Raw genomic sequence first — 7,661 nt, 5'->3', positions numbered from 1 at the left:
TTGGTGTCAACCGCAAATTTAGAAATTGTGTTTTTGATTCCAAAGTATAAATCGTTAATATAAATTGTGAACAACAGTGGTCCCAGCACTGATCCTTGTGGAACATCACTACCCACCTTCTGCCACTGTGAATAGTTATTCTGAATCATAACTCTGTCCCAGTAACAACTTTTCATTCGACAATGTAACTGACTGTATAAACAATGCAGCTAAGCACCTCCTTCACATTTCATTCACCATGTAAGGGGTGGTGTTTGGGGTCAGCTTCGCCTCTGACTTGTGAGCAGTTCGAATCGCTCCCACTCCCTTGCTTCTAGACCTGGGACTTATTTGGGGGTTGTGATGAAAAGTGCAGCAGACAACTGAATTTTGGTGAAAGGAACAAGATCTTTATTGAGAAGAAAATGTACAACACAATAATCTTAACACTCTAAATTGGGGGAACACTTCGGAATATACGTGGGAAAATAACAATAGACAGAATACTTCACCCCTCCCAATCCCACTTCACTGGCTAAGTTGGGCTCCAGAGGGCCAGGGATAATGCTCACCAAAACGACTTCTTTTGACAGTTGTAGAGGTTTGTGATTTCGGGGTTCTCTAGATGTGTTGGTTGGGGCCTGCCATACCCCGGACGTGGTAGAGGACTTCACCTCTGTGGCTGGTCAGTCTTTGTGAGTCCGCTGATGCGGTAGGGTGCGTATTGGATCTATCAGATAAGTACCCAATTTCTTTTGGTCAGAAGTAGGGTTTAGAGTCTTTTCAGTAAAATCTTATCTAGGGGTAAGTCAGGATAGATTGTAGAGTGGAAAAACTTGCGGATCTTCGGTTTTCTTCTTCTGAGTTGGGTCGTGTTGGTCGCGGTGACCCAATATTACCCGATTGCTGGTAATATTTGGTTGTTTGTTTCGTGGGGCCCTGGTCAGCCGCGAGGCCTTCGGCGGTGCGTTATTTCTTCGAGAGGGAGCTTCTTCTTGGACTGGTGACTTGACTTGACATGAATGATGAAGCGAAACTCTTTTCTTCAACTCGTCTCCGCTCCTTGAACGTTCCTCTCACTCAACTGCTTGAACCGCTTGACCCAAACTGAACCTGCACTCCTTGAACCGAACTCCTTCGAACAGCACTGCGCTGCTGTTTGAACTTCGTCTACTTCTTCTTCGAACTGAATTGCTTGGTTTTCGTTGTAAAAACAGGCCCTTAATTATACCGTTTGAGGCCTGCTAATCTGCGCGCCAAATCAATTCTGTCTCTTTGTTAGTTTTGGCGGGCTCATTAACATTGAGGAGTTAAAAATTGTTTAATAGGTTTCGGGGTGGTCCCATCGATCTTAATTGGTCTAAGATTGCGCGACGTGGTTTCGGGGTGGACCCATCGATTCTTAAGTGGTTTTAAGCGATTGTTTAACCTCTTGTTTAATTGCAGTAACATTTGTCTTTTCCTGTGGGGCCCAAGGTCCTTTTGTTAGTTGGTGGCATGTTCTGCATTATGTATACTTTGGATGGTTCTGTAATTTTGGGCGGGAACTGCTCTTCCGTTGGTCTATTGTCATTATGTAAAATTACTGAGACAGTCCAGATAGTCCCCAGACAGCTTGGCTTAATGCCAATACCCAAAACTGTCCATTTACAGAGGCCAATCCCAATTCCTTTTGTTGCAGCCCCCTTTTCTTCCACAGGCTCGAACATGCTTTTAAAATAAAAAACCAAAATCCTGGGGTCCTTGATTTTTAAAATCCCCCTTTAGGATCGATATTCTTATACCATTCTGACATGGTTTATTAACAGTCCAAAAATCCCTTCTTTAGGGTAATCTTCTTGGTTTTGGGGAATCCGTAGAATTTTGTGAATCTTACAACTAACACAATATTACAAATAACTTCTAATCTGACTCAAGAGTGTTCTGTTCACACACCAGCGTTTGAAAAAAATACTATAATTGTATGAAACATTTAAGTAATTTGCATCAAGATTTTCCAGTGCTTCTCTTATTTCTATTTACTCCTATGAGCTTGCACAGATATTTATTCTTTGGTATATCAATGCAAAATTCAGCATATTATTGGCTAGATTAAAAATATATATATTAATAGATCAGTTTTAAAATTACCATCTGACAAGCAATGACAGTGTGAGGCAATGTTTATAATGCCCCAGCTTCAGATTTGCATTTTCAGCACAGTTAAAACTCATTGTGGTGATATATGTAAAACCTACAGATATGGATCTTTGCCAAATGTCCAAACAAGTGGAAGACTAATTTTCTACCTTAAAAAACACTGATAGCTTCTGGGCTTTTGTTCCTTTAAGACTCAATTATGGTTTTACAGCTTGGCCACATTTCACAAAAGAAAATCACAGGAGATCAAATCGTTATCAGGGTTCCCTCTGTGGCTAAAAGGCTGTGCATTTTTTTTGAAAGAATTCTCATGAGTTCCACATTCCAGCATGCATTTTTCTTCATATACCAGTCCAAAATAATTATTTGCAGCAAATCATCCAAACATTCAATCGTCCAATATTTATTTTCCCTTTTAACAATACTTCTAAAAGATACATTGCATGCAACATTATATTAAGAATATACTCATGAATTCTTCCTGCTTTGCCTTAGAAGCTCTTGATCTTAAGCAGAAAATAATGGCTTGATTTTCCGTTCCCCATGACGGCAAATGCACATAAAAATCATAGAATAGAATCATAGAATGGTTACAGCACAGAAGGAGGCCATGCGGCCCGTTGAGCCCGTGCCGGCTCTCTGTAAGAGCACCTCAGCTAGACCCACTCCCCGGCCCTTTCCCCGTAGCCTGCAATTTTTTTTCCTTCAGGTACTTATCCAATTCCCTTTTGAAAGCCACAATTGAATCTGCCTCCACCACCCTTTCAGGCAGTGCATTCCAGAGCCTAACCACTCACTGCGTAAAAAGTTTTTCCTCATTGGTTCTTCTGCCAATCACCTTAAATCTGTGTCCTCTGGTTCTTGACCCTTCCGCCAATGGTAACAGTTTCTCTCTATCTTCTCTGTCTAGACGCCTCACGATGTTGAACACCTCTAACAAATCTCCTCTCAGCCTTCTTTGCTCTAAGGAGAACAACCCCAGCTTCTCCAGTCTATCCACGTAACTGAAGTCCCTCATCTCTGGAACCATTTTTGTAAATCTTTTCTGCACCTTCTCTAAGGCCTTCACATCCTTCCTAATGTGCGGTGCCTAGAAGTGGACACTATGGGCGTGATCTTCTCAGCCCTGTGGAGGCAGTTATGGAGATGGGACTGCCGGGAAAATGGCAGAATTTGGGGGCAGGTGCCCAATCCGCCCCCAACCCGCCTCCATGCCATCTTGCCAGGAGGCGGGTAGCCATCCCTTAGAGGCGGGAAGGGATTAAAGCCAATTAACTGCCTGTTAGAAATAGGCTTATCACCATTTTGCCCACACAAATACGGGCTTCCAGAAGGCTCCAAACCCCGCCAGGGTCACCGAGGCAATTAGTGGGTCTGCGGGGGTCTGCGGGGTCCAAAAGTGTGCTGTGGAGGTGAGTGATGGGTGCAAGTGTGGAGAGGTGAGTATCTGAGGTAAGTGGAAAGTGCTAGAAAAAGTGCACTTACCTTTGTTTCTTCCTGCAGGCTTCAGTCGGTGTGTATGCGGAGAGTCTCGCACCTCCGCGGTAGAGTTGACAGATGGCTGTTGCATTCTCCAATGCAACAACCATCTCATTTCTGCAAAAGAAAGAGGTTTGAATTCAAGAACTCATCAAACTACAGAGAATGTCATTGTCTGACAGCTTCATAGAGCTGTCAAACGATGACAATTTTTGACAGATGAAACATCATACGTTGACGTTCTCTGCAACCGGCTTCCCCTTAATTGGCCTGCTAAGCCCACTGGGAAAATAGCGTGAGTTGGCCAGAAGTCGATGGAGGCAAGACTGAAACCCGACAAGTGGGAGTTCCGCCTCCAAAAGCTCCCCATTTAAAAACCACCCCCAATACTCCAGTTGAAGCCGAACCAGTGTTTTATAAAGGTTCATCATAACGTCCTTGCTTTTGTACTCTATACTTCCATTTGTAAAGCCCAGGATCCCATATGCTTTTTTAACCGCTTTCTCAACTTGCCCTGCCACCTTTAACGATCTGTGCACATGTACCCCCAGGTCTCTCTGTTCTGGCACCCCCTTTAGAATTGTACCCTTTAGTTTATATTGCCTCTCCTCGTTCTTCCTACCAAAATGTATCACTTCACACTTTTCTGCATTAAATTTCATCTGCCACTGTCCACCCATTCCACAAGCCTGTCTATGTCCTCTTGAAGCCTATCACTATCCTCCTCACTGTTCACTATACATCCAAGTTTTGTATTGTCTGCAAATTTTGAAATTGTGCCCTGTACATCCAAGTCCATGTCATTAATATATATCAACAAAAGCAGTAGTCCTAGTAACGACCCCTGGGGAACACCACTGTATACTTTCCTCCAGTCCAAAAAACAACCGTTCACCACTACTCTCGGTTTTCTGTCACTTAGCCAATTTTATATCCATGCTGCCACTGTCCCTTTTATTCCATGAGCTTCAACTTTGCTGCCAAGCCTATGACGTGGCACTTTATCAAACGCCTTTTGGAAGTCCATGTACACCACGTCAACCGCATTGCCCCCATCAACCCTTTCTGTTACCTCATCAAAACACTCAATCAAGTTAGTTAAACATGATTTGCTTTTAACAAATCCATGCTAGCTTTGCTTAATTAATCCACACTTGTCCAAGTGACTATTAATTTTGTCCTAGGTTCACCCTGACAGATCACCGCACCGACCCAAAAATCGCTTTAGCTGGTGCTGTAATACTGCCCAGAAAATGCCCATGAGAACCTTACACCTGGTAAAAACAGGCATAGGGGTTGCTTTCACCAGTGTAAGGGTCAATGTAAATGTTAAATAAAAAATATAAAAATAAAAAATCATACACAAACATTGAAATATAGTTTATGTAAATTTTGGCCCAAATTAAAATGTTTAAAATTACTTTTCAAAATATTATATTTTTATTATAAATGCTTCCTTAAAGGGATTTTTAATTAAATTGGAAAATGGGAACATATGCTTATGGAGATTCCATTCGTAAATGGAATCCCCATAGGCCTGATGAGGAATCCTCCTTTCTGATTGGAGAACCTGGCTCACTTGATCCCAAGGACATTTGTGAACCGCCTGCGTCCCTGGGATCCATGGGCCTTTACACAGGCATATACCTGCAGGCCCAGGACCCAAAGTCTCCGAAGCCCAGGAGCCAGCAGGTAGGTGTGGATTTTTTTATCGGGTCGGAGGAGTATACCGGAGCTACGCCGCCGACCACAAATTCCAGCCTATTAGAAATTCAGCTCATTCAGTTTCTGAAATAGAAAGAAAAATGTATGTTGCTGCTAAGATCCTATGTCATGAGTTCAGATGAAGACTCATATCCAAAACATCAGTCTATCTTCCTCTCTGATGCTGATCAGCCTGTTATGCATTTCCACAGCTTTCTATTTCTATTTTGGTCCAACAGCATTCACAATTTTTGTTTTTGTCTCTCTTGCTCTCTGTTTCCATGCATATCTGAGGATACACAGTAACTATCTCCATGCAGTTTTTACAAGCATGACTGTCTGCAAACAAACTACAGAATCTTTCTATAACTTTTTGTCACAAGAAGCTATAACTTCTTGTCACAAGAAGCTATGTTTTGCAAAGCATGGGAGCTATAATTGCATTGGTGTTGAGAATTTGCTGAAGCACTGCTATTGACCTCAAATCTTCAATAGTGCATTCAAAACTCCTGGGGGTTGAAATTCAGCTTGGTCATAGAGCAAAACGGGTGATAGCGAATCAGCAGGTGGTTATACACCCTGCCCAATTTAAATTGGGTGGTGTGTAAAACTGACTGCTGATTCGCTTTCGCTTGTTTTGGGCTACCAGTGAAGACCAATTCCGTCCCCTGGTCTCCCACAAGTAGCACAAAGCTCCTTAGCACAACTGTTTTACAGTATACAAACTATGGGCTAAATTTTTGGGGTTTAACACCACCTGTTACTGGCAAAAAGTTGCGATAAGAGGGCGGTTGTCGATCTTTTGGCAGCTGGTGGCGGGTCCCATGGCGTTCTTCATTTTCCCAGGCCCGGCAGCACTGCCAATATCATCCATCGCCCTGAAAAGTAAAATGAGGGAGAGGTGACGTCAGTCAGCATGCAACGCCAACTTAACATCACCTCAGGGAACTTGAACCTTTGCGCTGAGTTCAGCGCTGGGTCCTAAGCTCGCCAGATAAAGCTAGCATGCAGCAGACTGACAAAGGTGCTGTCAGCACCTCTTAAAGGGGCACACAAATCTTTCAGGTAAGTTTACATTTAAGCTTTTGGGATTTTTTTTTTGTAATGTTATTGAAGTAGTGGCTTGCTGCAATACATGTTAAGGGTTTTCTAAGTGTGTAGGAAGTGCTGCTGGATGCTTGCAAGGCTTCAGATGGTAAAGGAAGGCCTCTGGGATGGCAGAAAATGCTGCAAATACTCAGCAGGTCAGGCAACATCCATGGAGAGAGAAAGAGAGTTCACGTCTCAGGTTGAGATGCTGCCTGACCTGCTGAGTATTTCCAGCATATGCTGTCATTTCAGATTTACAGCATTCACTCGCAGAGGGAAGAGGAAGATGCAGAAAAAGAGGAAGAAGAGGAAGAAGCCAAAGAGGAGAACATAAGAACATAAGAACATAAGCAATAGGAGCAGGAGTAGGCCAATCAGCCCCTCGAGCCTGCTCCACCATTCAATAAGATCATGGCTGATCTGATCCTAACCTCAAATCTTCTATCACTCTGCATCCACCCGAACCCATGTGATCTCCCGGGAGAGGCGAAAAACCAGATAAAGACCCAATGGCCAATTTGGGAGAAAAAAATCTGGGGAATTCCTCTCCGACCCATCTAGGCGATCGAAATTCTTCCAGGAGATCACTCTGTCCCTATATTTTCTACCGTACTTACCTTCTGTAAAGGCGATCTCCACCCCAGCCAGGAACAGGAATAAAACCATCTCCTGAAATCTAACACAGAATTAGAACACAGTAGGAGCAGAACCAGGCTACATGGCCCCTGGGCCCACTCCACTACCCACAGGGCCATGATCATTCCGAACCTAGACTCATGTCCAATTTCCTGCCCGCTCCCCGTAACCCTTAATTCCCTTTACTTCTAGGAAACTATCTATTTCTGTTTTAAATTTATTTAATGATGTAGCTTCCACAGCTTTCTGGGGCAGCAAATTCCACAAACGTACCACCCTCTGAGTGAAGAAGTTTCTCCTCATCTCAGTTTTGAATGAGCAGCCCCTTATTTTAAGATTATGCCCCCTAGTTCTAGTTTCACCCATCATTGGGAACATCCTCACCGCATCCACCCGATCAAGCCCCTTCACAATCTTATATGTTTCAATAAGATCGCCTCTCATTCTTCTGAACTCCAATGAGTAGAGTCCCAATCTACTCAACCTCTCCTCATATGACCACCCCCTCATCCCCGGGATTAACCGAGTGAACCTTCTTTGTACTGACTCGAGAGCAAGTATGTATTTTCTTAAGTATGGACACCAAAACTGTATGCAGTATTCCAGGTGCGGTCTCACCAATACCTTGTACAACT

This window comes from Somniosus microcephalus, chromosome 7 (genome assembly GCF_052327205.1).
Source record: "Somniosus microcephalus isolate GS21.2 chromosome 7, FLI_Smic_1.0, whole genome shotgun sequence".
Taxonomy (NCBI): Eukaryota; Metazoa; Chordata; class Chondrichthyes; order Squaliformes; family Somniosidae; genus Somniosus; species Somniosus microcephalus.
Note: the sequence above shows the minus strand (reverse complement) of the source record.